The sequence below is a fragment of the Lepidothrix coronata genome, unplaced genomic scaffold (genome assembly GCF_001604755.1).
Source record: "Lepidothrix coronata isolate B3197 unplaced genomic scaffold, Lepidothrix_coronata-1.0 Scaffold68, whole genome shotgun sequence".
NCBI lineage: Eukaryota > Metazoa > Chordata > Aves > Passeriformes > Pipridae > Lepidothrix > Lepidothrix coronata.
In genome coordinates this window covers 2,930,315-2,954,917 of record NW_016690248.1, presented here as the reverse complement: position 1 = coordinate 2,954,917, position 24,603 = coordinate 2,930,315, and the positions used below count along the sequence as shown (strand labels likewise).

Genomic DNA, 24,603 nt, shown 5'->3' with positions numbered 1-24,603 from the left:
CCTGTATACATGTAGGAGCAGAGAAACTACTGTTCCAAGATTCTGCTGAAATATGACAGCTGAGTCCAAAAGACTTACAAGTCAAAATTGCTATCGGGTAAATAATGTGTGACATGCAAGGGAACAATCTATGGAGAGCTTTACAAGGTATGTGGTAACAGCAGTACATTTTTCATTCCCTCCAATATGTATTAATCAGTACATGTTCTATATTGATTAATAAGAGAAAGACAACTTCTAAATTCTGCAGAGCAAGGGCAGCAGAATATTGACTTGTAGAAAGCCAAACAAGCTCCTTCCTCCTCCTCACCCTTCAGTAGTATTTATGCATAGTGGTTTTCTTTAAACAGTCCAAATTTCGTGGTTTTGAAAATGAAGCCTCTGTGGACACTGCCACTTCTACAGGAAAGAGAGAGTTCAGTATGTATTCAGATAAAGCTGTAGGCTTTAGCAAAAAGGCCCTTACTTAAATAAAAAATAGCAATTGTAGCCTATTCTAATTACATTATACACACTCCAACAACTGATAGCCATTGACCTGTATGGAACATTTCCAGTTAAAAACTGATTAAAACTGCTTCAGGCAATCATTCTGCTTTACGGGGAAGCACTGATGCCTGATGTAATGACCTGACCAATGCTAAGTGAATGCAAAGCCCTCTAAGCGGAGTGGTACAAATATAGACAGCCAAAAGGCCATGCACTGTATGCTTATCGGCTGTGAATGCTGAGAGCAGGTTTCACAGCCATGAATAATCCTCAGCTGGCTAGTCATCCTCAGCACACATTCCCATGTAGCTGAATGTACAGCAGCTAATTTATTTTGGGGCTGAACTGGATATGTTTTCAGACACATCTTAGCTTCCTGGCTAGTGCAAGAAGTTACGTTTTATGTCCTATGTGAATTTGGTAAGTGGGTGAAAAGCATCAGTGAAAAGTCATTCTCTCCTCATGCCTGTTGAAGCACTTCACATCTTCTTCCAGTCCTGTGCTAGTTCTGGGTTAAAAAAGCCGAAACATTGGGGACCCCACTTTTCTGGTGTATGTTGGTGTACCCAAAAGGTGTGTCCCCTTTCCTGCCAGTAGTCCTTGAGGAGTTTTATGTAAAATGTAGGTATTTACATAATTAGGATACACATTTAAGGGCCACTAAACATGAGAATGTAACTGTGTTTGACATACTGTAGAGCCCTGAAGGCTTTAGAAACTTAGATTTGCTGTATCTGAATAATGCAGTTGTCATAAATTGATGTTACCCTTCCTGTATCTACATTTGACAATATAAACCAAAAACTACAATATGCTACATGTCACACACCAAGATGGGAGCATTTGTCTAGGTTACTTTGGTTCTTTATAATCTGTCCTCTCTACAACATCAAGGTGATGTGTGACTTGCCCTGCACCAAAGTTGACCTGAATGGTTAGAATTACTGCATTTCTGAAATATCCTTTTCATTCTCTCAATTGTATTCAAGATGGTGAAGATACTAAAATTCAGAATTTTGATGCTTCCTGTGATGCATTGCTAAATAACTTTTCCCCGTGATTTTCTTACCTAATTAGGGAAAAAAAAATAAAGGATAACAAATCTAGATAGTTTTAATATTAAAAATAGACCTATCGTGAGGAATTATCCCTTATTAGTGTTTTATATTAATAAAATGAAAAATTTTTGCTTGAAACTTCCAGACACTAATTATTATTCTTGAGAAAGGGAAAATTGTTAGGAATGGTCAGGTGTTGGTGACTGTTTCAAAATCCAGCAAAGGTAAGCGAGGAGGCAGACAGGCATAGCAGTAAACAATGATAAAGAGTCTGACATTGTTTGCAGTTCAATAGTTTCCATGCTTCCAAGTTCAGTATAAGTTAGATCAACTCCCTTAGCTCACTAATCCTTACATCCTCACTAACCCCTTACGTTACAAGGTGCTGTGTTGATGGTCACAAAAGCAGGAAAGCAAGGCAAAGGCTTGAATAGCAGGAGAGGAAAATCTAAGGAATTTCAGAGCTGTTGTGAAACAGTCAGGAAAAAAATTACTCTCTCTCTCTCTCTCTCTCTGTTTTCTGTAATATCCTCATGTGTCTTCCTCTACTTGACCAGACCAGCTCAGGTTTTATTTACGTTAAAGAAGCATGTACACATTTGGTTGTAGAGTCTAATGGATGGTTAAGTCCAAAGTTAAACAAATGGAGAAATTCAAGCTGGTACAGAGGTTTTGGAATGGGACAGTGTCCCATTTCCCATGCCTGTTCAATCAAAACAGATGGAAAGTGGCCTGCATGTCACATAAACTCTTTCAGTTGGCTTTTTTTTTCTTTTTTTTCTGTGCGAGAGGATTCTGGCCTGTTGCTATAACAACTCCCTAGCATCATCAAAGTACCAGAGATAAACAACTAACTCTGATCACGAAGCCTCAGTTCATTCCTTCCCTGTGCCCTGTGTATTCTTTCAACACTCATTTTATGTAACATGCACCAAGGATTCACACGGACTTCCACACAAATTAAAGTTTCCACCAGAGAGTACTCAGCATTAACTGTTATCCTTCGCAGCTTTTCTGTTGTTACTTGATGGCTATTATAGGGAAGGTGTTTGGCATATGTTTTTAAACAAATTAAATAAACAGCCTACATTTGCACTGGGAAATTTAATTATTATGTCAATTGTTGTAAATTTGTTCCTTCTATATCTGAAATTATCTGGGCAATACCTAATCTGTTGTTAATTAAATCCACAAACAAGAGAGAGTGAGCTGCAGGATTATGCAAGACTCATGCTTAGGATTTACTATTACTGTGTCATTGGAAAACAACCAATGAGGTAACATTTCCATGGCTGGCATGGAAGTGGTACATCTTTTTCCTTTGAGAATCTATTTGAGATTCCATAAGTACTATATTTTACTGGAGCAACTGGGAGATGAAGAAGACTTAGCTTTTCAGAATTACAGAATTCAGAATTATTTTCCTTCTGTATTGTACTGAGAGTAGTTAAAAGTCTATCTTTCTGCTTCTTTTATTGTGATTGTATTTAAAATATTGGAAACTGGTGGCGGTATTAACTGTTGTCTTATTAGCGTCCTTACTAATGGATAGTTTATAGCTGATTTGATTAATCCTGGTTGGAAATTGAAAAGATATAACTTGTTGGTGTAGATGCTGCCATGGGCTTTCTCCCATATATTTTGGTAATGGAATAGAGAAAGAGGCAGAGCAAGACCTGTGTGGCTCTTGCTCTCTCACACAAGTATGAGTGAAGAAGAGATTGTGTGTGGAAGTCCAGTTCTAGCCTTCCCAGGCATCTGGCTCACAGAGCACAGGAGAAGGACAAAGAAGCAGATGCATACAGCAAATCCCTTGTTGCTGAGACTCACTGTTCTCTTCACTTGGAGGTGATACATGGGGATGTTTCCTGAGACTGAAACAACTGTCTTATGCACAGACCATGAAAAAAGGCAAAGCGTGGCTCTGAAGTACCATCTTGGCATTTCCAAAATGTTGGTATTTATCAGAAGAAAAGGAAGAAAGGGCAAAACTATCACCCATTTAGCATGGCTAATCCAAGCAGAAAAATGTTCACTTAGAATTTTACAGTTTTCTGATTATGTCTATAAATCATGTCTGTGTAAACAAATCAAAGTTTTTACTTAAAAGAATATTGTTTCTGATCATATAGTTTTCACACTTCTATCAAAATTATTTTAAGTCCTGCCTAGCTGTGATTTTGCCTTATGTCTGAGTTGGAGTAGCTGACCACGAAGAAATTACAATATTACACTTCTCAGTTAATGCCTGAAACATAGAAAGTTCTGCCTCCAGGTTTGTTTGCATTTGCTTGTTTGGTTGATTTTGTTTTCCTTGATACTGTTTATGATTGGGTCATGAACACTGACATGTATTTGTCTCTGATTTGCCTGAAGACTTCAGTTTGATCTACAGATGCTTGAAAAAGTCTATCTGGCATCAGTACAGCAAGCCTTCTGATGTTAACCTCTTTTCCTAGGGAGGTAAAATTGCGTGCTCACTCCTAATATCATCTGCTGGTATTTATGCTGGTCTTGGTTTTATTTGTGTGTTTGAAAACATGGGTAGAATTCAGATTCAATTTCTTAGATTGCTGTCCCTATCTGTAGATGCTCTGATGCAATCTATACCACCTGCATTTTTTTTCAGCAGTGTTCCAGATGTGTGTCTGCCATCCCATTCTGTGCCCTGCAGACAGCCTGGGAACCCTGTGTAAGGGGGCAGAAGCACAGGAATGCTCAGGTGTATGTTTGACTTACCCTTGGGGGCTCTTTCAGGACTGTCCTGCACTCGGACATATACACACCATGCATAGTTCCTTTTCAGATGAAGCAACTTGCTCTAAGTCCTTGGTCTCTCCAGAGAACTGATAAAAGCTCCCCTTACCTGTGTCAAGCATAGGTAGTGTTGTACAGCAGCAGCTATACTGTTGCTGCACCAAATCAGGCAGTGTTATTTTCAGCCTACATCCATAGGACTGGAATTACTTGGAATCTTTTAAGCATTCCTACTGGAATTTCTGATTCCTTTGGCTACAACAGCCTGAATCATAGTGAAGCTCCTGCCTTCCATCCCACCTTCCCTCTCCCCATCTCTCAGTCTCTTGGGAGCCACCAGAAGAGATCAACTTGGTGCTGAACCTGTTGCAAGCCAAAGTCTTTTGGAAGGTCTGTACTACAGCTTGCCTGGGGTCTCTTTCGTGCTTATCTTCTATAACAGAGAGGCATCCTTCTGGTGCATTTATCTTGCACAAGTTTCCCCAGAAAACATACTCAGAAATACCAGGAATGTCTTCTCCCAGTTTCTAAAGGAAACTCCTTTAGAAGGACAGGCTTATTTTTATTTCTTCTCACTAGATTTCTTCAAGAGAATGAATGTAGATGATACATTAAGGGTCCCACTTTGTGCCAGAACTAAATTATATTGCCTTTATGAAATCCCAAAAGTTTGGTCAACAGTTCTTCAATAATTATTGTAAAAAAATTAATAATATGTAAAATTTCCTTAGTTGGACAACAGTTTGCATGGAATATGATTTTGTCCTTCTGTTTAAAAGCTTGTCTCTTACAGTTCTTCTGCTCTCCATTCAGTATTTCTTACCTTGAGTTTTAATGACTGTAAAATGAGTGATGTCTGACAGATACATTTCTGCTATTCATTTGCTTAGTTAATTTGATGTAGAACGAATAATTGAATATTTTCCTGCTGTTCTTGTTGACTCTGCTTTGTAAGTTTTCAAAGATTACTTCTGTACACAGGAGATGAATAGAATATAAAGATTCTTGTATTTTCGAAATATACATACGTTTACTTGAATATTCAAACTTAACACCTTTTATTGTTTTAGGTCATAAAATAGGTAGCAACTCTAATATTAGTATAATGAAGTTATATTTTTATTCCTCTTTGTGCTTGGAAAAAGCTAGAGTGCTTGAACCAGAAGCACAAGTGCCAGGCACATAATTCTAAAGGACAAATTCTACACCAGCAAGATTAATTCTTGAAGATACTGTTTCTAGCTGGTCATTTCCTGTACAAATAGAGATATTGGGAACTGATATGTCTACTTACTCAAGGTGAAAATCCTGCCCTCTTTGAAGACTTTGGCAATGAGCCATTCAGGAAAGTGAGTATTTACCCTGTCAATGCATTATTTTCAAACATTGTTTGTCTAGAGGTTATTACAGATTTGAGAGTTGAAATTCCCATTCTGGTAATATACTCTGAGAATGTCTGGGTGGAAAAGTTGGCAATAAACATCACAGAGAGGACTGAAAAGGAGTTGAATCAGTTAAGTATTTGTTGTCATCTTATATCTCATTTCTCTTTTGACTCATTTATAAAGAAAAAAATGAAACAGCATGGGACTTCTGTGACTAAATTAACAAAATAGAACAGAAAGTGGGAGAATTTATGCAGGAGGCATGAAATTTGTTTAACATCAGAATTTGTCTTTTGTCTGCTACTTCTGACTTGGTCAGCTATTTCAGTCTAATGTCTTTGTAACTTTTGGTCACCTATTTTCTTTCTTCTTCTTTTTTTTTTTTTTAATCTTTCTTAATTTTTTGGTAGGAGGGGTTGGAGTCCTTGGCTCAATCACAGGTAGCCAGTGTGCCTTTGGGTGTTGCAATTATTCTGTCTGGCATCCAGGTACAGTCCCAGGAAGGGAGTAGGTCATCTGGTAGTCACATGTCCTATCTGCAATCTTGTGCAGAAATTTTAGCTATCCAAGAGGAGTAGGTTTGTATATCTTGGTAACTCAGCCCTGCTCACAGGTACATGTGAATCAGCTTCCAGCTGAGCTGAAGGCATTGCTACAGGGTGTTGTGAAGCACAGGACTGGATAACACCAAGGTCTCACAGAGCCACCAGAGTGCAGAAATGCAGTAGGCTCCAGGAAGATGAATTTTAGTGTCAGAGATCCATTCACCTCTATATATTTACACTTATTGTAATAAATTGCTTGGCAGACAGGTTTTTCCCCCACATTATGCCTCTAATACGGAAATACATGCTTGGCTTTGTGATTACTAAGTCCTTCACATCAAGATTTATTTCTCTGTGGAAATAACAATAAAGCTAAGTTGGGCTTAGAGTCTGATTTTGAGTCAAATTTTTTTTATATAATGTTAATTATTTTATGGCTGAAAAGCAACCCAGTGGAAAAGGACCTGGGGTTGCTGGTGGGCAGCTGGCTGAACATGAGCCAGCAGTGTGCTCAGGTGGCCAGAAAGGCCAGTGGCACCCTGGCTTGTATCAGGAATAGTGTGGCCAGCAGGGCAGTGATTGTCCCTCTGTATCCAGCACTGTTGAGGCCACACCTCAAGTGCTGTGTCCAGTTCTGGGCCCCTCAATTCGGGAATGAAATTGAGGTGCTGGAGCATGTCCGGAGATGGGCAGTGGTGCTGGTGAAGAGTCTAGAGAATAAATCATGTGAGGAGTGGCTGAGGGAGCTGGGGTTGTTTAGCCTGGAGAAAAGGAGGCTCAGGGGTGACCTTATCGCTCTCTACAGCTACCTGAAAGGAGGTTGTAGCCAGATGAGGGTCAGCCTCTTTTCCCAGGCAGCTTGTGACAGGATAAGAGGACATAAACCTCAGGATGCACCAAGGGAGGTTCAGGTTGGACATCAGGAAAAATTTCTTTACAAAAAGGGTTGTTAAGTATTGGAACGGGCTGCCCAGGGAGGTGATAGAGTCACCATCTCTAGAGGTGTTCAAGAAATGACAGGACGTGGCACTTAGCGTTGTGGTCTAGTTGATCATCAGTGGTTGAACTTAATGATCTTGGAGGTCTTTTCCAGCCTAAAAGATTCTGTGATCCTTGTTTGTTCACTTACCTACTTTTTCCCTGCAGTAAATAAAAACAAATGTAGAAACAAACAGAAAAAAAGCTTTCTCATAAATATTAAATTAGAGCTTTAGATAGTCTAAAAAAATTAAGCTAATGCTTGTAAGTACAAATGATTTATTTACAGCTTTGGGATTGGAATTTAGAGTTTATATGTAAGATGAAAACCACACACCAATATTTGTCCAGTAGTCTTTGAGTCTGTCTGGCAAGTGTAACTGCCAAAACCAATTCTAGTGGAAGTGGGTGTGTTATTTCTTGCTTTATTTCTACAACAAAATGTATTGTGAAATATTTATAGAGACATAATGCTGTACTTGAAGACATTAGTTATTTGTTTACTTTCTTGACTGGTAAGTAGACAATGCTTCCTGTTAAATAAAATTTAGAGGCAGCAGGAAAGTGAAATATAAAGCTTTTTCTAAGGCTATTATAAACAAATATCCGCTCTTCAGCTCTAGAAATATAAGGAGGGGCTGAAATGGACAAGATTTGCTTGTAATTATGTGGTGAAAATTTGAATAGCAAATCGAAAACTGCATTTGCAATAGACATTTGATTCAGATTCTGTGGTATTTACTTCAGAGATGGCTTTGTTTTAAGCCTAGTTAGTCCAAGTTGAGTAACTTGCCTGTGAAATCTAAATTGGGGTTCATATGAGGCAGCTAAATTTTGAGTGCCTTTGTCCTAGGTTGCATATTCATTCAATGGAAAGGGAAATGACCCTCCAGAGGATTCATCTTGCCTAAGATCTAAATATCCTTCTCCACTGGCCTGCGGCAATTACGTATCTCACTCATGTAAGTGCTTAAAATACAGCAGGATGAACCTGGGCCTAAGGACTTAATGGTCTCTGAAGAACTAATAGCTGTTTTCTTTTTCTTGTTCCTGTCATTCATGAAAAGAAAATGTGGTTGTCATATAGCCTGTATTGAGAATCACTGTTCCTACAACAAAATGCAAGTTTGGCTTTGTTTCAGAAGTTTATTATAGAGTGTAATATTTCTTTGCTTGGAAGCTTTTACCTCTTTAATGCCCAGTAATATATGGTATTATTGGCTGTGAAGGAGTTTTTCAGTGATCAGTGATCATAAGTGTTCTGAATATGGAAGCTGTAACTGAAATATGCAATCACATCTTTCTGCTGAGAAATGGTCGTGTGCATCTCTGCTAAGGAGGGGTCCAGAGCTGGAGAACTAAGAATGTGATAGACTAGCACTAAAAAACACTAAAATATCCTGGGTAAGCTTCTCAAGGGGTACCGTTCGTGTTGTCATCCAGGATTAACTTGAGTTTCTTTTCATTGACTTTACTGCATGATGTCTCAAATTATGAACTTTGTTATATTTTTATAAGAAAAAAATTAGAAGGCAAGAGGTGTAGTAAGGAGAGCTAATGTTAGGGAAGGGGCGGGGAAGAAGAAGGGAGAGGAAAAAGGCGTGCAAAGGAAAAGAAGCAATGGCTTGGAGTGGGGAATTTTGATTTATTATTAAGTAGTCAGCGAGCTATTAGAAGGTTCAGAAAATGGTGTTTTCATCTGGTTGCCTGAAGTTGGCAAACATTTAGTCTGCTTGTGTCAAAGTACCCAGTAGAGTGAAAATGTTCTTTTCATAAAAGATATGAGATAGGTTACTGTATCGCAAGATCAGAGAGTGGTGTTTTGGTGCCAGATTCTAAGAGCTCTGAAACAGCAAAACCTTGAGCACTAAATGAGTATATTATAATTAACACACTGAAAGACACTATATTGTGGACTAGAATTATTTTGTAAAGAGCCACTGAAAAAATCTTAAGAGATCCTTGTAAAATAAATACCGTTTATTTTCTTCATGCAAGGAAAAAACCACAAACTTATCTAAGTTAATTTATGTCATAATCAATATTTACATTCCTAGACTTGGACAGGCTTTTTTATACTTGTAATATTTGTATTTCAGAACAAATAGGCTTCCATGACTACTTTATAGATTTCAGGGAAAAAAACTGTTTAGTTCTTTCAAGCAGTGTGTACACACAAACATCAGAGCACCAATGCAAGGATTATAGATCTGGTTGAATATATGTTAAATTCTTACAGAGTATAAGTAAGCAGTGTCTGTTGGGTAGAATGGTCATATTTCATTTATAATTTGCTGTGTGCTGTCTCTTCATTAAGAGTAAAAAAGGGACTTAAATATCCTACTGGTCATTGCCACTGATTTTCTATCCTGTTTATATATGTTGTCATTTGTTTTGTGAAAAACAAAGGAAGAGCTTGTACTGGTACCAGTAGTAAGTGGTTTACATAACTTACTACTAGTCTCACTATTCTTAGCTGTTGTCACATCAGCATTGTATACCAGGAAAATGCATTTTGATTCCAAAGTTATTTGGCATTTAGATACTCCTCTTTTTATTCTTGTCCTCTTTTTGATGAGCTCTTGGGCTTTATGCCAAGAGACAATGAGACCAACATCAGCAAACCAACAGCTGAGAACAGTATGAATATTGAAATGTTATTCTAAGACAATAAAAATGTTCTGAAACGGTTTTTCTGCAGCTAAAACAGTTTCTTTTCTTCAGACTTTCTGAGTGTTTACTAAGACCTGTCAGTCCACAGGCTATCAGAGATGGATGCAAATATGTGTGGGAGTAAAGAAGGAAAAGTACGAAGCGTTTTTGTCCTAGGAAAAACTATTTGGCAGGAACAAACTCTTTGAATTAATGCCAGCCAGATTATATTGGTAGCAGGAGATCACATAATAGTCCAAAGCTACCAAAGAGGACAGATGCAAAAAAGGAATATGTTTATCTCATGTTTATGGGGATGCAAGTGGTGTGCACTTGTGTACATCAGATATCCTCAGAAGCATCAGAGTGGCTGCCCATGGAGTTTTGGGTTGCTTCTTCACTAAAACTGACATAATGGAAATTTGGCAGACACTCTAGTTTGATTAATGCAATTTTTTTGTTTATCTAAGTAATTAAGATTACTTTTTGATCAAGTTTGCTGTAATACTTGTATTGACCTGATTTAATTGAACAAGCAGACAAGCAGATACCAGTTGACAAAGTCATTACGTCCTGTTGCATACCTTTATTCTGTGGTTGCTAATACTGCAGATTTATGCTGGTGACAAAGGAAAAAGGTGAGCAGTAACAAATGCAAATATATTGTATCTGTAGTGCACAATATAAATGGTGTTACCTTTTTTTTTAATAAGAAATACAATAATGTCTGCATAGCAGGCTGACAGCTCTACTGCCCTCAGCTATCAAATACATGTCCCTAGCTTGAGCCAAGTTGTATCATTGCTTTTATACAGATACTCATTGTGTCAGCCGACATTTTACTGCTTTTTATTTTTTGCAGCCTGAAATGGCAGTCACTTATTCTGAAAAAAGAGGTGTTTTCACCTGCTACCCCCAGCAAATGCATTAAGCTGAAGATGCTTACTATTTCTTAAGCAGAAATAGCAGCTTGCTATTTCTTTTTTTAAATTAATTTCATTTATTTAGATAATACAGTTTTCTGTGAGCAGGAAATGAACAAATCTTGGATTTTAACCACATACTCTAGTTAGTTGTGAACTGATGTTTTGCTGAATTGGAAGCACTGAAATGGTAGCACAGATCTAGGAATGGTCTGACTCAGTCCCTGAGTTCAATACACAATCAATTGGGAACTAATTTGTTTACCTTTTTTTTTTTAAATACATATATTGTATGTATTAAGTAAAAACTGTCTTTCTTTGTTCTGCATCAATAGGGTGTCCATTACATCTACCTCATCAGTGGTTTAAGTCTCAAAACTGGAAGTGAAAAGTAAAGTTTTTACTAAAAAATTATTTCAGGTATATTGAAATACATTAATATATAAAAAGCCCCTGAGCATGTTTCTTTTAATCTTTTCCATTAATCTGATTCTTCATAATGTGTATTCCCGACCGAATCAATTTTGTAAATGCTAAATTAGGAAATTTGGTATGTGAATATTAGTTAATCATTGAAACTGCAGCAGCACATGTGGATATTACTGTGCTGAGATTCACGCAGTGTGAGAGCATACAGGATCTTGTTACCTTTTTGGTGACAAAGGGAAGTGAATGAGTTTGGTGTTAATTGGTCCAGCCATGGTGCTTATTTACAAAGGAAACACACAAAACAAGAGTATTTGAAAAGTCCCGTTTTCCTGGTCACACTGTGCATATAAAAGATGTACCTCCCTTGTGTTCAGAAATAAGTAGGTCATAAGCACTCTACCCAACACCTTGTCAATGGTTCTTGGCTTTCTTCCAGGACTGCACAAGTAGAGGTCTCCTTATTGATAGTACAAGTGATAGTGCAAGCCTGGACTTGTGGAAAGCATTTGACTTTGTTTCACTTGACCTCCTTGTCTCTAAGCTGGTAAGACATGTATTTGATGGGTGGACCACTCAGTCAGTAAGGAATTGGCGGGATGGTCTCACTCAACTGCTTCGTGTCCGAATGGAGAGCAGTGATGAGTGACATTCCTCGGGGGTCAGTATTGAGACCAGTGCATCATATCCTGGGCTCCATCAAAAGCAGCGTGACCAGCAGGTAGAGGGAAGTGATTTTCCCCCTCTACTCTGTCCCCATGAGAACCCACCTGGAGTACTGCATCCAGCTCTGAGGTTACCAGTACAAGAAAGACATGGAGCTGTTGGAGTGAGTCCAGAGGAGGGCCACAAAAATGATCAGAGGGATGGAGCACCTTTCCTATGGAGAGACTGAGAGAGTTGGGACTGTTCAGCCTGCAGAAGAGAAGGTTTCAGGGAGACCTTCTAGCAGCCTTACAGTACCTAAAGGGTAGAGGTGGGAGAGGGACTTTGTACAAGGGTGTGTAGTGATAGGACAAGGGGGAATGGCTTCAAACTGAAAGAGTGTAGATTTAGATTAGATATTATGAAGAAATTCTTTACTATGAGGGTGGTGAGGCACTGGAACAGGTTTCTCCAGAGTAACTGGGGATGTCCCATCCCTGAAAGTGTTCAAGGCCAGGCTGGAAGGGGCTTTGAATAACCTGGTCTAGTTGAAGGTGTCCTTGCCCATGGCAGGGGGGTTGGAACTAGGCGATCTTTAAGATCTCTTCCAACACAAACTATTCTGTGATTCTATAGGTTTTTGATCCTTTCTGCCTTTCATATATCTCTTTATAAAGATACTAAATCTCCAATGTCTGCATTTTCAAATTGGCTTCAGACACTGCTATGACACATAACTTTTCTTCCTCAGCTGAATCATGTGGAAGGTGCTGTCCTAGTGTTTCAGCTTTTTCTATTCTTTCAGTGGAAGTCTGGGTTCTCTAGTAAAAAGCATAACTGCAAGAATACTGTATCTCCATTTGACTGAAATACTTGCAGGGCTTCTAAAGGAAAGTGCATTAGGCTTTGGGTTTTTTCCCTCTGGCTTCAGTGAAAACATATTACATAAATATTTCTAGTGTCAATATCTATTGCATGTAGTATCATTCTGTATTCCTTTCATTTATACTCGTGTAAAATCTATCAGCTAGTGACTATGTCGTGATGGCACTAGATAATCAAAATATTTGTGTCTTTTATTCCAAATGAGAGAGAGAGCACAACCCCTCAAGCCAACCTGTCTGACTTCATTGCAATGGAACATTTGTCTTTCCAAACCTTTTCCATCTCTGGTGCATGGATTATTTCTGGACTGTAACTAAATTCTGCATGTGCAAATGGCTACAAATCAGTTGTAAAGTTTTCTGCAAAGCTGTTTCTTCTTTGGAGTGACAGCTATACAAAATAAATGGGATTTCATCATAGTTGGAGGCCCTGGTAACAACTGTACTGCATGTTTAAATAAATGTTAGGGCTGAGGTTGTGTGGTTTTTTGATTGTTTACTTCTGAAACGGAAAACAGCAAAGACTGTTGGAAGTTACTTTTAGTTTAAAAACTTACAGAATAAGAAAAATAATGCTGGACCAAGATTGCTGAAGATTTTCTGATTAAAATTTTCTCATACCAACTTCACAGTTAGAGTGATCAGTGAGGGGACAGTGTGCGGACTCCAGGATACTTTTTATAAGTATTATGTTTAAAGAGTATGTTTTGAGTAAAGGGTGTCAACTTTTTCCCTACATAGGTAGAATAAAAGTATAAAATGTTCAGTAAAGATGCAACATGTGAAGAGTAAAAGAAAAATGTTCAGTAGGGATACTATATTCAGAATAGAATTAATTATTTTGAGAAGGGAGTTTTAAAAATTGCTTAGAAATAGTTTGGCTAATCCAGTTAGTTTGACTAATCCAATAGTTTGACTAATTTGAAGGAAGTTTTAGCATCATGGGAAAGTTGTGATATTTATTGTTTATGAGGGAAATAAATAAGGAAATGCAATGACTGCATCAGATTAGTTTGGTTCCAATCTACTGTGATTCATTCCTTGTTAATGCATATTTTAATTACTCTCAACAGTTGTCCTGAGATCCTTTTAAAGGACTGATTTGAAACCTATATAATTCAAAGAAAAGTCTCCAAATTACTAAGTGCCATTTCCCTAGTGCTGTATGCATAGATATCCAGGTAGTTAGACCTGACTGAACCAGTGAATACCCTTTCTTTGTAGTGCAACATTAAAACACGCAACAATATCAGCCCATGGAAGCTTCCAGAAAGAGTGGGATCAGTAGCCGGTTACCTTTTTTTACATGCATGTAGATCTTAGAACAAAATGCAGAATGATTTTGGTTGAACTTCAGAAGTCTTTTACCTTTCCTCTTCCTTCTGTTTTTTGAATTTGTGGGCCTGGTAAACTTGAGTATGTGGCTCAGATCATATGTAAAAACCTAAGCATATTGAAAAAATGGTTAATTTTTAGGTGGCTTCAATGATCTGTATTTTTTCCAAGGCAGTGAGTTATATTTACTACCTGTGTGATTTAGAGAGGTTTAGATTAGTAAGATCTAAACTGGTTGCATCCAACAGTGAATAAACACAGTTGATGGAAAGAAAAATGGCAAAAGCCAGCAAATAGCAAAGTTCCTAAGACTAAGCCCTGCAGAATTGCATGACTGCTTGTTATTCACAGCACTTGTAGAAGGAGGAGAAATATTGAAACCCATGCACATAAATACAAGTACTGGCTTGTGGAAAAAGATTGATTCCAACACCTTAAAATGTTCTATTTCAGTTTCTGCACTGTTACATCTGTGTGAATTCAGTCTAAATCCACAGCAGAGAAATAAGGAGGAATCTATTGCTCTGGTCTGATAATACCGTAACAAAGGTAATCTAAAAAGCACATAGTGGCAGAAACAAGTATAGGGGAATACATTTAGAGGAAGAAATATGATTTCCATGGAAGGAGGAATGCATTTAAAAAAACATGGACCAAATCAGATAAACGCAGAAACGAAAATATGTCAAAAAGGATAAAGCTCCAGTGACATAGACCATATAACAGATGACTGTATGTTGAATACTAAAAAGAAAGAATCAATAAATGAAAAATTTACCTTAACAGAAACTCAGTTTACAGAAGGAGAAAGAAATATCTAGCAGGCAGAAACCAACGGAAAAAGCCAGTGTTTGCCCTGAAAGGAGGGAAGCCTATATGTTTAATTCTGCACTGTAGTTAGTCTTGCATCATAGCATTCTACATGAATCATTATTTTATTCTTTACTGGGAGAAATGAACAACTCCTTCACAGGAGTACAACTCCCTCAGAACCTGTAGAGTTCTAATTGCATCACATTAGCTGAATCTGGCCCATTATCTGTAAATTGTTTGAGCTCAGTCCAGAATCTGAATCACACAACAGAAATATTTTAAAATGTGCACCTTTTTCTGGTTCTAGAGAATGCTTATTTGGGCATGGACATGCCGTAGGTCTGCATTAAAGCCGTGAATATGTTGTCATCCTGTCTTAAGAGTAACTGTATTTACATGTAAGCTGCACATTATCACTGTTGTTCCAGGTTTCCATCAATGCTTTCTCCCTTTAATGCTTCTTTTCAGTCAAAAGTGAACATAACCCTTGAAGGTAAGAATAAGCGTATTTAAAATAAAACATGCTAACATGTTGTTGTAGAAACAGTCTGAAAGAAGAAACTGCTTATACCTGGGCTGTAACTTACACCCTGCTTATGCGAAGTGTCGGCGTACCAAAGAAGAGCATTACCCCTGCTTTGTCTTCTTTTTTCATCAGCCTCTCATGATCTCTTCCCTGTGCATCAGTCACACTTGGATCCTGATACTGGGGCATCAGTACACTCCTGGGAATCTCCGAAGTCCAAATCACAAGAGCACAGCTCCTATTTCTTGACGACTCATGCTGCTCAAACTACACCCTCAAAGCAGACTCTTGTCTCTCTTGCTCATGATCCTGGGCCTTTATGTCACTTTTTGGTGATGCAGCCAGTCAACCTGATGGCATTAGGCATCTCCACAGGCATCTCCACAGGCTGCAGAGGTGAAGCTTATCATTGTCATCTCTCCAGTATCAGTAGACCTTGTGCACATGGTTTCACTGCTCTTGAGGTGTGTGTTTTGCTTTCCAAATGTACACTGCTGTGCGTGTGCAGTGTGCAGTACACACCTGAATAGGATTGCTGTATGTAAGTAGCTTTGTGACTTTAGCCTTAAGTATGCTTGGACAAGTCCCACAGTTTCAGGTTTACTTGGATTTTCTGGTTTTAACACTATGGATCACCTAAAATAAGCAACTTGAATCTCTCATTAGTGACAATCGATGACAGCAACCAACAAATCAGATCAACATTAATTAGGCAACTGATACTTCTAAATATAATTAATGCTTTTTTCCCAATAAATTAGAAAAAATCTGATTAATTTATTCTAATTAATTTCTATTACAGTTTGAACAATTTATTTGTAAGGAGCTTTGGGAAGGAGTTTAAGATCTTAAGTAATTTAGGAGTCTACATCCTAACTGCACCTTTGAAAAAAAAAAAGACGTGTTGCTTATTTTTTATATAAGTTGGAGTTCTTTTAGGACTTTCTGTGAAATGCTAAATGATGAACTGTGGTTGGATGGTTCTTGAGGCAATCAATTGTACACTGTCTTAGATTACAGCTGAACATGGAGTGTTTCCTTCCTTGGATCAAAGTAAACAAAGTACATGCATCCTGACAGCGTGTTTTGCTAAGCTGTAGATGCACATCATCGCTCCATCTCCTGTTACTCAGCTTGAAAGAAAACAGTGTGTGTAGTGCAGGGATAGAATAACAGTACACTCTGTTTTTCATGTCACTGAGCTAAACAAGCCAGTGTTTCACTCAGAAGATAGGTTCTCTCTTCCCTTGGGCTTTCATTAGCCCTTCGCTGGACCTTTTCCAGTTGAAGTTTTTGAGGAAGGGCGTCCAGAATTTTCAGGGTATTTTAGGGAAATTTTAACTGATAACTTGTGCAGCAGCACTTCTACTTCCATCACTGGCTGCATGCTAGGATAACGATAGCATTTTTCACATATGCATTTCACTGTTACTCCTAGTGCTCTTGTAACTACCCAAAATACCCAGCTTCATCATCTCTGATTCCTACCAACTGATCAGCTACTATTGTTTTCAGTCCTTGGGTACACGACTTTCCTCTTCTATGTTCCCCAATTTCAAATAGTTTCATTCCCTTAACTTAATAGGAGTAGCTGGAGTATGTCCAGAATATATGTCAGTCAAATTCTAGCCTTGTGAAAGGCAGGGACTAGTTTTCCGCAGTTTTCAGTATAGTTTGCCTTTGTCTTTACTGGAAAATCCAAATGACATTACATTTTGTAGACTTTTGAAGACATTCCTGCAAAGAAATGTCGATTGATTTTTAAAACATGAAGTATGCAAAATAAATACTTCTTCTCAATAAGAAGAAATATTACCTAATAATATTTTAAAAATAATTTCTAATTAAATTGGCCTTCTAGAATTCATAGCCTCAGGTAAAGGTTTTGAAACAATAGCTCCAAGCAGCAACCTTCATGTCTTTCAGAGGCTTGTGAATGATCCACAAATTACATTTTTTGTAATAGTAATGTTAACATAACCCAGTACCTTTTTAAAGCCTAGGTAGGGGAGCTGTGTTACTGAAAAGGTGAGTTAGTGTGACAAGAAGACACTGTGTGTCTCTCATATGCAGTAGCACAGAACCAGGATTTAAAGTCTGCATGCCTGCACATACAAATGCTCGCATAATCTGTGTACCTGATAGGAAATATAAATGCTTTATATTTTTATTCAGTCATTATATTATCAGGGACCTAGTTTATGAATCCATTTGCAATATGTCTACCATGTCATGCTATTGTAATAATAATACTTCAATAATTTGAGCAAAGGCCTTTTTCTAAGCATAGAATAAATCACCCTGCTGTGGAACAGTCTGAATTCAAAGAAAGTAAATTCTTTTATTAGTGTAAATGCATTTGTTACAGTTAGTTATAAAAGGTCATAAATCAACCGTGTTTTTCAAATGCATCCATTTCCATCATTAGGGCTAGATTTCTAAGATCTGTTTTCCTAGTATAGCATCAGGTGTTTTAATGTGCTCAACATCCAGCAGCTTCTACTCTGAAGGCTGGATTTGGGACCATGGAGAAAAGCTGGCTATATAGGAATGAATTCTTTGTGAGATGAACCTGGACAAACATGGAAGAGACAATGTAAAACTAGGTTATATCACACATACATTAATTTCTGAGCTTGAGATAGGGTCTGCTTTTCGGTTTATATGTCCACTTTTTGTTGCTTTATATAATTAACGATTAGGTAATTCTGTTTCTGCTAGTAGCTGATAATTGCGATTCTAATTGGAAGAAGGTACAAACTTACTATAGTAGTCACAAAAAGGACTCAGCTGTAGAATAGAAAAAGTATCTGCATAAATAGGAACAGAATCAAATTTGACTATAGTACACTAGGATGGATGAATAATTCTCCACTTATCTATATTGGCATGAAATATGGTTTGAGATATATCTTTCTCATCTAGCAGAATCTGAACTATTTACAAGTTTTGTACCATCTAGAAAGTTTGATGCTTGGTTATAAGCAGAGTAATTTTGTCTGCATATTGTGGATAAACCCAAATGATTTAATAGTGGAACGAACATTCTTAAAATTTAAATTGCTAAAAGAATTTATCTGTGGTTTGAATAGATATTTTCAAGTCATATATATTTCTGTCTTTACTGGCATGATCTGTGCTCTGTGTATGAGAGGGATAACATGACCATTTTTGCATTTGGCGTGAATAGCACGACTCCTTGATTTGAGATTATGTTGCTTTTGCAACAGTTGTCAGAGTTCAGCTTTTCCTGATCACATCACCCTAGAAACCTATCGCATCCTCTTTCTGCCATACATTTTATAACCCCAAAGATTCCAGACACTCTGTAGCGTGCTGTATGGAGAGCAGCAGCCTCACCAGGGACTGGGCAGACAACGGTCTGTCAGAAACACAGACATCAAGCTGGCAGCTACTCCCTTGCACAGCAGCAAACAGCAGTGCATGCCTGCAGGCTTCAAAGGCAGCAACCAGCTGGGTGGCGGCAATTTTTCCCTGGATGCCGCAGCAAGTCCAAGAGCTGTACTGTCAACAAGTGACTCAAATTCAGGGCTAAAGATGTACATGAGGGTGGTGGAGAAGCTGTACAAGGGCAGTTAAGAGGTCCCAATCTGAGGAGACAGACATAACCAAGTGTAGAATCCTTCTGCAGGGGATTTATGGTTAAACTTCTGTCTCCTGACATAGACCAGAAAACTATGTAATTGTTGTGTTGTGTTAAAAAGGGCAAATGTACCATCTTAAGTGGGGTTTTAACCAATTTAAAATCTTTCAACATGCAAAAAACCCCTCAAATAAAATGTGAATGGTGTCACAGTTGGAAAGTAAGGTCAAGGATATTACTCCTATCAATCAATTCATTGGGAGCTGGAGTTTGATGATCCTAGTGGGTTGCTTTCAACTTCGGATGTGCTATGATTCTATGAGCATAAATTGGAAAGAACACAGTTCTGATTTCAAACTTCAAACTAATTTAAATTTTACATAGGCTAAATATATCTATCATCTTCAAACAATGTTTTCACTTGGAATATATTGCTTGTGTTTATTTGCTAACTTCCCAACTATAAAATAGATATTTTAGTATCTGATTCACTGCCATGTCATTTCCTTCAAAGGCATTTTACCTCTATATCACAAAAATCTCCTTTCTTCATAATCTTATTCATGCTGTGCATATACAAGTATCAAAAGGTAATAATTAGACACATCTGCTTACATTTGCCAGGAGCAGATGCTAGACAAATTAAATTGAACATAACTATCACTCAAAATCATTGAAGTAACTCAATGTAATTTCTGAATTTTGACTGTTACTGAAATATTCTACATTGCCATAGTTGTGCTATTTGCAAAAATAACGTGTTCAAAATTGTCTTCATATGCAATTGAATCAAAAATGAATTGTGTGTTTCAGGTCACAACTTCTGCTTTCTTTCCCCTGGGAAAGATAAGTTGCCAGCCCCGACAGCGATGCTTATTAACAACACAGGACAGTCACATCAGTTCATGAACAACACTGCAGAGTCCTAATTGACTTCATAGCATGTTCCAAGAGATAAAAACATGAAAACAGTGTTATGAAATTAGACCAGAAATCCATCTTACTTGATGTTTAGTTTTCTGCTGTGGGCAATGGTGAAGGCTCTAGCATAGTATAAAAAGTAGAATGAGACTATGTTGCAGTGTTTCTCTGATATTCTCCCGGCATCAAACTACGAAACGGCTCAGGGACTTCCCAGGGCATCTTCATGTTTTTGGTTTCAAGCAGTGGGTGAGAACCACCTGGTTTAAACATGCACATCTATATACATATGCATGAAAATAGAGTACCATTTCATTTGTTTAGAGCCCAACATCTGGTAATTTCTTTTGCTGGCCTCTATTTCTTACAAGTGAGGAGGTGTGAATAGCTGTTGGCCTCCTCCACAACATTATTACAGATATCTACAATATATTTCTTAGTTGCTTCTTTTCTAGGCAGAAAAGTCTTTGCATGTTTAGTCTGTTTTTATGTGGGAGGTGTTCTGTGCATTTCACATTGCTGGAGTTCCTGGTACCTTGTTATGCTCTGCCCTGTTGGGGACAGGGACTAGAACTGTACACAGTGTTCAATATGTAAGTACAAAAATGATGCAGTGCAATGATTTTTTTTTTCTTGAACACTTGCAGGAATCATAGAACAGTTTGGGTTGAAAGGGACCTTAAAGATCATCTAGTTCCAACCCCCTTGCCGTGAGCAGGGGTGCCACTCATTAGACCAGGTTACTCAGGGCCCCATCCAAACAGGCCTTTGTATTTCTTTTCCAGATAGTCTTAATGTTCAGTTTGCTTATTTTGACTTTGCAGAATACTGAACTGATTTATTCATAAAAAATCTGGTTAATATCACAACGTTTTTTTCCTGAGTGGCCATGGTTAGCTCACAACCTACCAATTAGTCCATAGTTAGGGCTTTTTTTTCCCCATAGGCGTTACTTTGCATCAGCGTTGAATTTTTTTTCTGTTTTATTACTCAGGCATTCAGAATGCTGCTGTCCTTCTGCATCTCCTCACACTCACGCTTTTCATTTTTACTGTTCAAAGAAATGTAGCAAATATGGGTACCTCAGTGGGTATCCTCTGTTTACGACATTTATGGGGATGATGACCACACAAATCCTTGTTCAGGTCTGCAAGCGACCTCCCGCTATTGTGAAGACTGACTGCTCTGTTTGTTGCTTGTCTTATATCTGGTATTAATCCATGGCAAGAACTACATTCTTGTTCTACAAAGCTTTCTGTAAGATCATTTGATGATGTATAATAAGTGTTTATGCCTTTAGGAAATTATTACTTATGTGGTTTTGTCTTGCTTTTCTATGTTTATCTTATTAGCTATTTTATTCTCCTTTGAATGTGAATTCTTATTTTTGAAGTACATATTTTTAGTTTCAATAAAATTATTTACTGAAAATTTTAAACATTCTGGGGTTTATTTGTTTGTTATTCAACCGTTATTTTTGATATTCAGAAGTTCATATTACGAACAATCTTTTCTCCAACTTGGAAGCAGGCAGCCTCATTTTTATACCTTTTTTTTTTAAATGAAATACTATTTTTATGTTATTTTAGAATTTTCTCATTTTTAGAAGAGGATTTCCCGATTCCATCAGGGTTTTTGAGCAGTTGTTCTGTCGCAGCATTTTGACCCGTGACTTGCACGTTGCTCAGAACCAAGTCAAGGGTGTCTTGGCTTGTTTCAACTTTCAGTGAAAGCTTCTTCATGAATCAGTCATTTGTGGTGTCACTTAGTCTCTGCATCACACCCCAACCTGACATTTACCCAGTCTGTGTGGGGGTGATCAAAGATTCTGATTACTAATTTGTTTTCTTTCTATCTCTTAAATCTCTCTCACTCACACCATTGTCATCCTGATTAGGCAGTGACAGCGTTTTCTAATACTTATGTAGGCCTGGTGTCGTAGTCCATAATGTTCAACATTCAGAACAGTTATCTATCTGATGCAAAGCTTTCTTTAACATACATTAAACCCTTTTTTTCTTGCCTGTGTAGTTTGTTTTGTGTTACAGGTTTCCACTGACTGCTTTCTTTCCATCAAGACTCTGATGCTCCTGTTAGGTCAATATTCTCACTTAAAATTAGATATCTTAGTTCCTTTATCTAATTTAAGAACTTGCAGCATTTGAATAGTAGCATGTATGCATTTGATCTGGTTGTTTATTTTTCTATACTGTCTTTAAATGTTATTTTTGAGCACAGAATGAGTTTAACTTGTGTCCTAAATGAGTTTTATGTGCTTCTGTCTTACATTTTTTCTCAAGGTTATAAAGCTTTCTTTTAATTTCACCCCTCTGTGATTCATCTCCAATCCAGATATTCTTCTGCACCTGTGAGCTTTCCTATAGCCTTTAATTCAGTCTCCTTCTTTGGTGACTTCCCTGTTTTACTTACAGCAGCTTTACCTGAGCCTCATTTTTGCCATACAGACCTTGTACAAAGTTTGTCCAGTTCCTGATAAGTCTAAACCATTCATTCCTACTCCATTGTCTGAAACCAGCATGAAAAAGCACTGCCAGAGCAAAAGCAGAGGTAGATAGAGGTAGATAGACAAAGAAGGATATAATTTTGTCTTTGAGGAGGCCATCTGATTTAGCCTAGCTGAGGTGCTCTGCAGAGTACTAATGTCTATCTGAAATCAATGGCATATAATGTATCTTGCTCATGCTGATTTACTCACACATTTTGTCCACTCAAGGGCCTTGTGGGGGAAAAGGAACTTCTTGCCTCTTAAATGCACTTTCTACTTCCGAGATATTTCACAATAGTAGATGAATTGGGTAAATAATTGAGCAGTGATTACAGGCTGTACCTGTGGTTAAGATAACTCCAGTTCTTTAAATAACTCGTCTCTGTTTTTACTTCTGAATTTACGGAGTGTCTTTGAAATTGATGTATCCACCTAGCCCAGATGTATATGAGTAATTTTGCTGTGAGTGGATATTGTCAGGTCATGCCCAGCTTCTCATCCACCAGCATCCCCAAGTCCTTCTCCTCAGGGCTGCTCAAATCCGTTCTCCCTCCAGCCCAGTTTTATGCTTGGGATTGCCCTGACCCAGGAGTAAGGTCATGCGCTTGGCCTTGCTGAACTTCATGAGATTCAGAGGAAGGGGAAAGTAACCAACACATTATCCACTACAGCATCAGTTTTGCACTCTTGTTGACACTGTTCAGTTTACCATTTCAGGAGTTAGGCAGCACTGCAGTTTGAAACCCTCCTCCTTTTTCTTTATGCAATTACACATTTTGATTCCCTTCCAAAAGCTATTAGCAGATTTTTTCAGGGTTTTCAGAGCACATGCAAAAGTGTTCCTTCAGCAAGACATTTCCCTTTAAAATCACTCACAGCCTGATTTTTTTAAAGGGCACTATCAGAAGGACATACCTTCTTCTACTTCCACCAGTCTCTCTACAGCAAGAAGTTTGTGTGGGGGTTGAATATCACGTATGCATGTAATATTTCCTCTTGGATGCAGCATTTGGGTTTTTTGCCCATTTATTTATTTTGCACTTTACTAAGTTTTATGAGTATTACTGTGTCACAAGGTGAGTTTATCCTACCCACAGTAATGATTTTTAGTGCATGCATTGTTTTCCTTTTGACTTAGCGTGCATCCCAGTTTTGTTACTGCAAGATGGAAAGTTGGATTTAGCATTGCTGATGGAGTGAAAGGAAGACGTAAGGGAAGCTGGCAGCCTAAGTGCCGTGTCTGGAGGGAAGGGAAGAAGGCAGCAGAGGGCAGTTCATACATCACCTTTGCAACTCCCAGCCACTGCAGAAAAATCTCTTCTTGTTTGTTTCCTTACTGTAAAATGAACAGATAAAATCCTGGTACAAATGAACTACCCTCTTACATGTAAAGAGCCGCAGTTGCTGTGAACACACTGTCAGGGTGTCTGTGGTGGGAGATTCCCACAGAGGGCAGCCAGGCAGCCAGGACCCATCCCACCCCAAACCCAGAGCAGGGCAGCCGGGGGTCACCAGGGCAGCCCCAGCCCTGGATATTGGGCACCTCCCTGGGGATGGGGATGAGTCATGGAACCACGGGTGAGCTCAGCTTGGTGGGGCCCAAGGCCAGGTAGGGCAGGGCTGTGGGAAGCTGGAGACCAGCCCTGCTGTGGCATCAGTGGGGCAGGGGCTGATGTGAAGTTCTGGGTCTCTGATCAGGGTAGGGGGAGCCCTGGGATCCATCAGGGCCCATGAGGTGTGGGGATGCCCTCTAGGCCTGGCACACCCAAATGGTGTCTGCCATGATACTGAAAAATACACGGATTATGTTTCAAGTTATGCATATCTACAGCATTTGATGGCCAGTGTGTTCTTGGTATCTTTCTCAAAGGGCATTTTGTTCATTGTATTTGTCTTGAATGAGTTTTCCTATAAGAATATCTGGTGTTCCATATAATCACAGACAACAAGTAGAACTTTGGGTGTCAGTCTTGCTGTTCCAGTGCCAGTGAGATTGGCTGGCTCCCAGAGTCAGCAAATCAATAGGTTTGGAGATGAGAAAATTTAAGAAGTTCTTCCTGCGGTGGAGTAAATATTCCTTTTTTTAACCTGAAAGTGTGGATGTGAACAGATACCTATTTTCATTTTCATTCAAGTGCATGTTTCCCTCAACATTC

General features: G+C 38.4%; 1 protein-coding gene across 1 annotated transcript in view; it reads left to right on the top strand.

The window, feature by feature from the left end:
* GABRB3 (gamma-aminobutyric acid type A receptor beta3 subunit) overlaps positions 1-24,603 on the top strand; it is a 119,007-nt gene that overhangs the window by 49,675 nt on the left and 44,729 nt on the right. The gene's annotated exons all lie outside the window — the stretch shown is intronic.